Below are 10,368 nucleotides of genomic sequence, written 5' to 3' on the forward strand. Positions count from 1 at the left end.
TTTCAAACATATTTTTAACAATTTTGATTATTTTAATAAAATTATTTTCACACTATTTCATAACACTTATCTTAAAAAGACCAATTTTCACATATTCCTGTTTAAACTGATAATAATATCAGTTTTATCTTTCAAGTAATCACATTCAAACAATGTACTAAAGTATCCATCTTTCCACATTCGCATATGTTACTTTCAACTAATGAAAACTGATACAATTTTTGACGGAAATCTTTGTGCCCACTCAACAACTGGGTATGATAATAATTCAATTCTGTTCAATTTTTACTTACTATTTGTTCCACTGTAGGGAAAAACATTGATGTTATCTACCCTTAACTTCCATATCCTATCTACTCTGCCATAATGCCAATAATTTTTTATTTATATTATATTTAATAGTTTTAATCTTTGTATTATCAACATCTATACTATAATCATATTCAAGGCCTTTAAATACAAAACTTTGTATTTGTATTTTGCCTTATTTTACTAAAATAATACCATTTCATCATTTCTATGTCAATTAGTAAACAATTGGTCAATATTTGGAGAGCAGCAATAGAAATTGTTCTATATCCTTTTGATATCATTGCCAATGCAACTCTTTGACTCTTCATAAACTTATCTGTATGATATTTTTAATAGTTTCACCATACATTTATACTGTATACCATATTGGTATACAGTATAAATGTATGGTGAAACTATTGGCATATTGGTATCATTAACCCTCTATATATAATTTCAATAATCTTATAACTCATTCCCCATCTTTTCCTGGAATAGTTCTTAATTTGTAAAAACAATAAAGATCTTTATTACACACATATTCAACATGTAGAGTAATGTTTAGGCATTCTCCATAACATACATCCAAATACTTTATAAATGCAACATATCCAAACTTATTATCCAATTTGATAACAGGTGGTTGCTATTTTGCAAGACATCCTTTCCATAACATACACTTAGTTTTCTCAACAGACAAATCATCCTTTTAGACTTTAACCACTCATTTAGAACTTTTACAGCAAATTGTGACTTTTTCTCCAATTTTCTGTGGCTATCTGCAGGTATCAACAACACCAAATCGTCTGCAAATGCAATATGAACAATTCCAAAGTTTCTCAATATCCTCAAACATCCATCAAAAAACAAATTTTACAATAAAGGTCACAGGACTGAACTCTGAAGGCAACTCCTTGTTACATTCTTATACACTTTATCGATGCCTTCAACTAATACAACCTTTCTATTCTCAAAATAATCAAGAATTATATAATAAAATCATCGATGTTAAGCGTAACAAAAATTTTTTTAAAATAATAATTGTTGCTATTGTATCGTTAAAAATTAGAAAATTAAGCCTCATTTAAATACTGGCTCCCTTTCATGGTCGAGCCATGTTGCCAGCTAAAACACGTAAAAGTACTATTAAAGTAGCCAAGACATAGCCAAATATTGTAATGCCACATCACTAGCGGACATTTGAATTTGCCGACTAGAACAGTCGGTTAACCGATGTGACGGTTAATCGGGGGTCGGATAATCTATACTCTACTGTAATTTGTTCCGAAGACCCCAGAAAATAAATAAAAAATTATATACTTTCTTACTATGTTTATTTACGTTAATAAATGATAAAAATGTTTCTTACATGCAATTTTTATTACTCTTTTATCTGCTTGAGTCTTTTTCACTATATCTTTCTTAGCTAAGATTGTGCCTACTGTAGACCTGCTGAAGCCATACTGCCTGGCAACATCAGACATCTTCCCGCTCTACCTTGGCTATTATCTCTTGCTTAGTTTCTATAGTGAACACAGTTCTTGACACTCCACTCTTTTTTAGGCCCCATAATATTATCAGTTTTCTTAAATAAAAAGTTCAGAAAAGCACTCACAAAAATCTAAAGAACAGAAATTAACTAGTGCAAAAAAGCTTTTGCATACAACTGTGAAAGTCTTGCCCCATTAACCATTCATAGATGCCATTAAAATATAGTTTTACAATGTTAAATGCAGCATCACTTCTTGTGTTTTTTCTGTCAGGTTTTTGTTATCCAAACATAAAAATCTTTCACAAAAGTGTTCGTTGTCCAATTTGTTCACAGTCCGAACTGTTTGTTAACTGATCACCCATTGTATTTTCAATTCATTTAGCACTACGGGTCACCATAAATAATCAAATGCACCCTTAATGTCAGTAAAAACACCAAGAACATATCCATAGTTTCTATATTTTTTTAATACTAAGTAAAGAGTCCTCTGTCGACAAATGCTTTTTAAAACCATATTGTTTTTTTTTCATCCAAATACTTTATTTTATCATGTAACTTTAATTATTTGTTATAATAATTTTCCCAATAGGGAATTAAACACAGGACGATATGACTTTTGATCTTCTCTACTTTTATTCCCACCTTTATATATAACAGTCACTTTGCTCACTTTTCATACGTTAGGAAAAACTTGATATCTAATACAATCTTTATATAAATTATATAAATAATCCTGTAAAATATCATGTGAATTTCTAACTATTTCATATGTGATGTATTCTATTCCAGGGAACCTCTCAAAAATGTCAAAAACTGATACCTGTGCATATGTATGTAGGCATCTATCATTTAACATCTCAGGATCGAGTAAAGATTATCAAACAAAATTTAGCATGGTAACTTTACACTATATATTATCTTCTATTCCCTGTATATGCCCATGTCATTTTTAAATCTTTATATTCCTGTGTTAAATTAAAGAGAATATTTTTTTCATCTGCCAATATATAAAACTGCATTTAAAATTTTTAATTTTCATATCACTATTTCCTTTTTTTACACACAAAATGCAAACTCAAACTAATTAATATTGAGGGTAGAGAATGCCCATTATTTTAGGAATCTAAAATTGTAATCTTTAATAAAATGTTATTTTTTACCTTTAAATCATCTGCCAGACATGCATCACTTTTGTAATTGAAAGAAGGTTCAGATAACATACACAGACACAACTAAAAACACTATTTTTATTCTTTACAGCTAGATAGTAAACAAGTTTTCCTGTCTGTTAGTGGGGTGTTGCTAACACTTGTATTTGGACATTGCAATCATCCATGTATCGAAGAGGAATGACATTGTGCAATAAAATGGTTTAATTCACTTAAGGCAAAAGAGACCCGACTAAACTACCATTACACAGGTTCAACAATAACCCTTTTGGACTAAATCTGGAACTTAAACAAGAAAGTGCCACTTCATCCATTTTCTGGACATCTCCATCAATCTTAAGGGCAGTAGCATGCATATTAACATATACCAGAAACGTATGTATTAGCCAATCTTCATTCCGTACAACTCGTTGCATCCCTTCTATATCAAACTGTTGGTATTCAGAGTACCTGTACATATGTACTTCCCAAGTGTTATTGATATAGTAAAAGGATTCAATTATATTGTTAAACTTGCCATACAGCATGGTTATCTAACAACAACACGTAATTTTGGCATATAAACAAGTAAATCCTAGCAACAGAATACCTTAAGGAGGTGCATGGTGAATTACTTTCCCACATTTGAAAAAGTCCATAAGGATGTTGCTAAGAAAAACAATGTAAGAGTAGCATATAAATGCAATCATACAATTTTTATTATACTCAGAAATGATAAACTAAAAGAAAACCATTCCAATGCATCTAGAGTGTACTCCATCCCTCTGGAAGATCAATGTTTTCAACATGATGTACAGTACATGGGAAGTACAATAATGAGCTTAAAAGAGACTCAAGGAATATCAATATACAGTTAACAGGAACACAAACAGCCAGTCTTAGCTAACTACACCAGGGTGCAAGACATAAAATTTGCATAGTTGCGCACAGCAATAATCCAACCCAATAGAAATCTTAACAACTTGTAATACTAGTTTTACTTTATTTAAATTTTATTTTATATTTGTTCAAATTTGTAAAATTTGTATATTGTTCTATTTTAATCTCAAAATACTTTTTATGAAATTTGTTTGTTGTAACCAAGGAAGACCTATGAATAGGTTAAAAATGTTTTTATGGCACTACTGCTGGAAATCAATTGGTGTGTTTCCTTATCTAATTGTCTTACATCCAGTATGCTACGAGAATATTTTAACAACAAAATATCCAAAGCTTTGTCGCATTAATCATTTTTTTACTTACATTCCTAAGTACATATATTGCCAAAGTTAATTTCGGTCAAGCAAAAACAGTCCCGACAATCTATAAACTGGAAGAGCACGGTGACTTACTACAAAAACTCACTAATCTGTAAGAAACTTCAAAAGCCTTGTTAATTAAGGTTCATCAGACATACCTACTTCATAAATGATATCAACTCAATAGAAATTAAGTGTTGGACTTGGAACTAATTCTCTGTTAATTTATTTAAGAGTTAAGAGTCAAAAGAACAACACACTTTATATATATATATATATATCTGTATATTAGAATGTAATTTGTACAAAGGTTTGCACTTATTAAATCACTTAACACATTAAAAATACGTAAAAGTAAATAATAATATTAATATTAATTGATGTTATGTCCTAAATGTTTTAAAATAATATTCTGACAAAATTCTTTTATTTTTCAGGTAATTCACAAATGGTTAAAAGAATGTACATTGTTTATTTTGAGAATGAATAGTACACGTATTTGTTCAAATAAGAAGTGTAGTTTTGCTGTAATTTAGAATTTTGTTATTAAATAGATTTAACTTGTAATTTTAGAAAATAAATGAAAAATTGAAGTTTTTCTGTTTTCATTCCTTTTTTTTTTAATCCGTAGAATTTTAACTGGTTATTTGGACCATTTTTAAACACGATTTTAAGATATAAGGACTTCTTTATGCCGTTCCAAAGGTAGTTTCTCTCTGAAGGATCAGTGCAAGGAATGAGACACTTTCTATTCTCAAAATATTTTAAAAAGTACAGCATTGTAATTCTTGCTGGAGATTAAAATCGAATTTATGAAATGAAAATATTTTAATAGTTTAATACAATAGATGCTTGCTTTACAACTGGTGTCAACATTTTATGATCGAGTGAAATATAGTATTGCGATACCATGTTCGTTGCCTTTGCTGCATACAGTTAAAAGTTTTTTTTTTGTAAATAAAATGTGCTTTAGTGACAACAAGTCTGTGAAACTAAAACTTATAACAGCTTGTTTAACAATATTACCAGTGGCTGAGTGAATAAAATTACTAAAAAAAACTAGTAGTATGTCCAGGATTTGTGCCTGACAACAGGCTAGCTCATGGAATGTTTTTTTCACACATGTAGTCCCTAAGTAGAACTTGTTTCCCATCGAAAGACCTTTGGGAGCCACTCACCTTCAACAGATAGTCTTTGTGTCGCATTGGGTTAACACGAGGCAAGAAGCAAAATACAAAAGACATTTCTTAACAGATAAATATAAGTAAATAGACTGTCGCAGAGAAAAATTGTAAAAATGAACCTCAAATATCTGGCATTTGTAGTTAATATTAATCAAATGTTGAGCTGAGTGAACTATTATATCCAAGATGGCAAAATAACCTACAGAAAACAAATTTTACTCCATGTAATGTGTGTTTATTTTATACTTTATGTATTCATTTTTTGGCCACTGAAAGGAACTCTGTTCATTTTGTCCCTTCGGCTCTTTTAACCAATGAAGATTAATATTTAATTGATCATTGTAGAGAATCTTTATCTTATTTATACAAGGGAAGATCAATAAATGAGGTAAGTGGATTTCTGATGAACATAGTAGAAATTTGAAGTTACAGCCATACGTAGGTATGAACACTGCTTCCATATATTCACCAAATGCCCAAGTACTTGTTCAACTGGCTAATCAATTGTGATCACATGACAGAGATTTTTGCATCAAGTAATTAACATAGGAAAAGCACAAAAGTAAACAGATAATATTGTTTTTCAATGTGTTTTTGAAACTTGACTGTAGCTTTAATGTCAACAGATTTAAGAGAGAACATAAAACGTGGACATTTCTTGCTGATACCCCAGTTATAATGGTGATAAGTAAAACTGTTAAGCCGTCAACCGATCCTTCCAATTTACCTGTACCAATCCTGAAATATTTAAGTTAAAGAGTTACCCCCATGTTAATACTATAGTCTGTTTTTCCACTTTTACAGTAAATGGAACTTTGCACGGATGCACAGCAGCCCTTTGTTTTACAATAAGCTAGTGATATGCATAAGCAGCTGTGTGTGGGCACAATTTTGTTCAGCCAATTTGAAACTTAACCCGTGTTTTTTGTCGAAAGTTTCTGGAGTTTTGAGGGTTTGTGTATTATTAAGATTATGGTATTAAATTTTGGTGAAAGGTCAAGGGGGTATTTCTAACTCACCACCGTGTGGACACTATGAGAGCCTCCTTTCGTAAGATGATAACTTCATCTTCTGAAGACTACACCAACTGAGGATGAGAGCCAGAGGTCTCAATAGAAGTGGTTGCAGTTGCAGACGTGTTGGGATCAGTCATTTACATTGTTAGAAGTGAAACTAGGCCTTCTTTAAAACATGTTTAAGCCTTGAAGGGTTGCAGTTAAATTGCAGCAAGCTTAACTGTAAGCGCATTGTCTGCTGTTTATTTTTTTCAGACGTAGCCATTGAAGACGAATAAAAGAAAACCTTGAGCTCACGTCTCGTTGCTCCTTCCTATCCAGGACATTTATGTTATAGTTACATGAGATGTGGATCTCATAATGGAATTAGTTATGTTTTTTTCCAATTATTTTCATTTATTTTCCTAGTCTGATAAATTCCGATTCCCTTTTACATTTTAACTTTCCTGAAGTGCTAAGTATTAGGGCAATGCAACTGGAGGACAAGCTGTAAAGATACCTTACGAGAAGACTTCTATGGAATTTGGTCCTCAACTTAGATTGTTTCGTTTTTGGCACTTTTTACCCTATGGGAACTAAGAGCTTTTCCACATTCAACGTGAATTTGGCTAGGCCACATTGCGTGTCACCAGGAAGGAACCAACATAGCGGAAACACATTGCCCACGAAGAATTCGTGGAAATGTTCCATTCCAGTCTTTCAGTGAGATACTTTGACGGCCTTGCAATCTTTCCTATTTACCGCCGCATTTGTCTGGCATCGTTGTTTGTCTGCTCTGTTTCAGGGCGATCACCTTCGTCACTTAGTTGGCTTTTCAAAACTTATTATAACGTTACCAAGTTGGGTAAATTTATCTAGATTCAGGGGAAAGGTTTGGTCTAAAAGAGAAAAATTTTCGGGGAGGAAAATGATTTGTAGGCGAGGATTCACATTCTGGGAGATTTGTATTCAAAGAATAAAAGTATATTTGTATTCCTACAAGATCACGGTGTTTTTATCATAACGTCCCTCCTTCAATATTCCCAAAGAATTAATTAGGTACGAAATATTTTAAAACAGAATCGCTTCAAATACTGTTTCAAGGGACGAATTAAATAATATTTCTTGTTATTTAACGAAATTTTATTCAAATTAAGTTCAAAGATTTAAGTTTTAGCGTTGTTATTTAAATTTTCTACATTTTAAGCCAGTGTTTTTCAACCTGTGGGTCGCAAAACCTTACACGGGGTCGCGGATAAAAGAAAAAGACAAATTTTTGTAGGTCCTACACCAGAATAAAAAAGACTACAATCTCAGTGAAAAGGCTGTGCCTGTTTATTTTACAGTACAATTGGTTTTTTGATCGATATTTAAGTCTCAACAGAAAGAAACTTAAAAAAGTAGTTTTTAAAATCACTGACATAGTTTTAATGTGGCTCTGGGGGGGTCGCCAGAATTTTTTAACTTGTAAAAAGGTCGCTTATTCAAGAAGGTTGAAGAACATTGTTCTAAGCTATCCCAATTCCACATAACTGCACCCGACACAATTAAAAAATACATGGGGCCAACTAATTTATCGAATATTTTGCAGTGTAATGCAGCTTTTTTTATGCCCGTATTACCTCACAATCAGCAATGTTGTCGTGTAAGAACATTATTGTACGCGTGAGGATTGTTCTGACACAACACCAAAGAATTTGATTGTCCCCTTATCACGAGTTTATTTGGAGGTCCTTACACCATCCTTTAAGTTCTCACGCGGTTTGGTGTTCAACATTTTAGTTCATAGCAAGAATATAATTTAATTATAAATTTCTATTAAACACTTAATTTTAAACAGAACTTTAACAAACTGGGGAATTAACTAGTGTGGAAACGTTTAACAAAGTTATGAAGGTCTTGATTTTTATAAATAATATTTCGTTAAACATATAATTATCGAGAGAAAATATTTTTGTACTTGTTCTAGGTAAAGTATATCACTTTGCATTATTTTACTATGGTGCTGTCAATGACGTATCACGACTTTCATAAACAAACAGATGGGGAATGAGATAGGTGCACGAAACTGTAATTCTTGTAAATTGTGGTTCTTCGAAAGAATTAAATAAAGGCTTAAACATTTTCATTTAAAAAAGTTGAGTGAATTGTTTATAGTTTTTAAGTTTTACTTTTACTCTGTTATTATATAACAGAGGGAAAGGATGGCGATCGTCAAAAAATGAATCCCCCCAAGATTTAAAAATTTTTGGACTTAGGACCCCTTGAAACGTCGAGAAATGCACAAAAATGGGTGGGGGTATTTCTGTATGTATGGTTGTTAGTGTGTGGGGGCACACGATTTTATTCACCCTCTTTGAAGCATAATAACTCCTGTGTTTTTTGTCGAGAATTTCTGAAATTTTGCAGGGAGGTTCGTTTGTTTATTGGTGGTTAGAGGTCGAGGGGTAATTTCCGGCTGGCATCTAAAAAATTATGAAAATTTTACTAAGAAAATCACAAAAAAAAATAAGTTATACCATTTTATAAAGCAATAATCCTTTTTCATATAATTAAAAGTTGGCCAGAACTCTAGGAAACTATAAAAATATGATATCACGATGGTATTGTCAATTACGAGTGAATAATTACAAAAAGTGCTGAATCACGTATTATTTTTTTCTTTTTTGTTTCTCTAAATACCACGTTTTATAATTGAATTATCAGTTGAAAACAAGTTTGTCTGGTGTTTAACTGGAAAACAAACAATTGAACTAGTCCATTGATTGCGCATTCTTATCTCAAATGTGGTGGGAATTCCTAGAGAAGCGAAACATCAGTTATGAAATATCTGCAAAGTATTTCGAAATTGATATTTAGGCCAATTACGATTAGCCCACTCAGTGGCCGAGTAAAATCACAGAACATTGGTAGTTGGTCAAAGGTTCGCACCTGACCAACGTGGAGTTTCCCCGATTATACAAATGGTTTCTGTGAAGAAGCCGGTTTTCCATATATATCCATTACATACATGAATATGTACGATGTATACATCGATGCATACGATATATAGGAAATCCTGAGAGGCACCCTTTGGCAGATCGCCCACTTGTTGCGTTACCGTATGTTATCAATCCAATCCAATTCAATAATGATTATGGAGTCATCTCCTGATTAATCGGGAAAATCGCATCATATGACGTTGTCTGAGTGAATCATATGGAATGATTTAAGCGAAATAAGTTTAGTATGAGCCCAATAATAATTTGAATAAATGTCAAAGATTCTGAATCTTTTAGTAATCTTGCTTGATCGGATTAAAACTAGCATAAAATTACACCAGAAAGCCTAATTTTTTGGACTCTTCACGTATGAATTACTGAGGATTCTGACCCCTAACGTAACTAATAAGTAGTTTATATTTACCCAACTTTATAATTCTGCATGTTTTTTCAGAAAAATGGCAGAAAACAGGCCATTTTTGTGTCTTACTAAACTGTCTGAAAATATAGAATTCGTATATTGCAGAGTTATGTCTTGAAATCGTGTTACTAGTTGAACTAAATCAATTTGTGTGTCTATTATTGTGCTTTGATTAGGTAGGTTGTGACAAATACACTCCATATTACGTCGTTACGATACACGCCCATTCCGTCGCTATTCGCAACCTTCACGACACGCAGAGGGTGCCTCAGCGATTTGAGTGATGCGCGTATGGTAAATTTACAGCGTGACGAACTACAACTCCTTCGGCACGTTTTATAAACCTGCGGAACACTGTTTTCTGGGAACAAAGTATATAATCGTCACGATGTGCACCATTGGGCACAGCGTGCTCAACGATACATAAGCTGTAACAAGTGCATTTTACTCTAAACTCTATTCACGTCTGGTGTAGAATTAGAGGTGAGGAACTTCTTGAACTTTATACTATTCCGGTAGGGGACCGCACTTTCCCTTGCAAAATTTCAGGTTTTGTGCCTATTATTACTAAAGGCAGACGTGACGCTCGCTTTCTTG

Source organism: Centruroides sculpturatus, unplaced genomic scaffold (assembly GCF_000671375.1).
Source record: "Centruroides sculpturatus isolate CEXI.00-Female unplaced genomic scaffold, Cexi_2.0 scaffold235, whole genome shotgun sequence".
NCBI lineage: Eukaryota > Metazoa > Arthropoda > Arachnida > Scorpiones > Buthidae > Centruroides > Centruroides sculpturatus.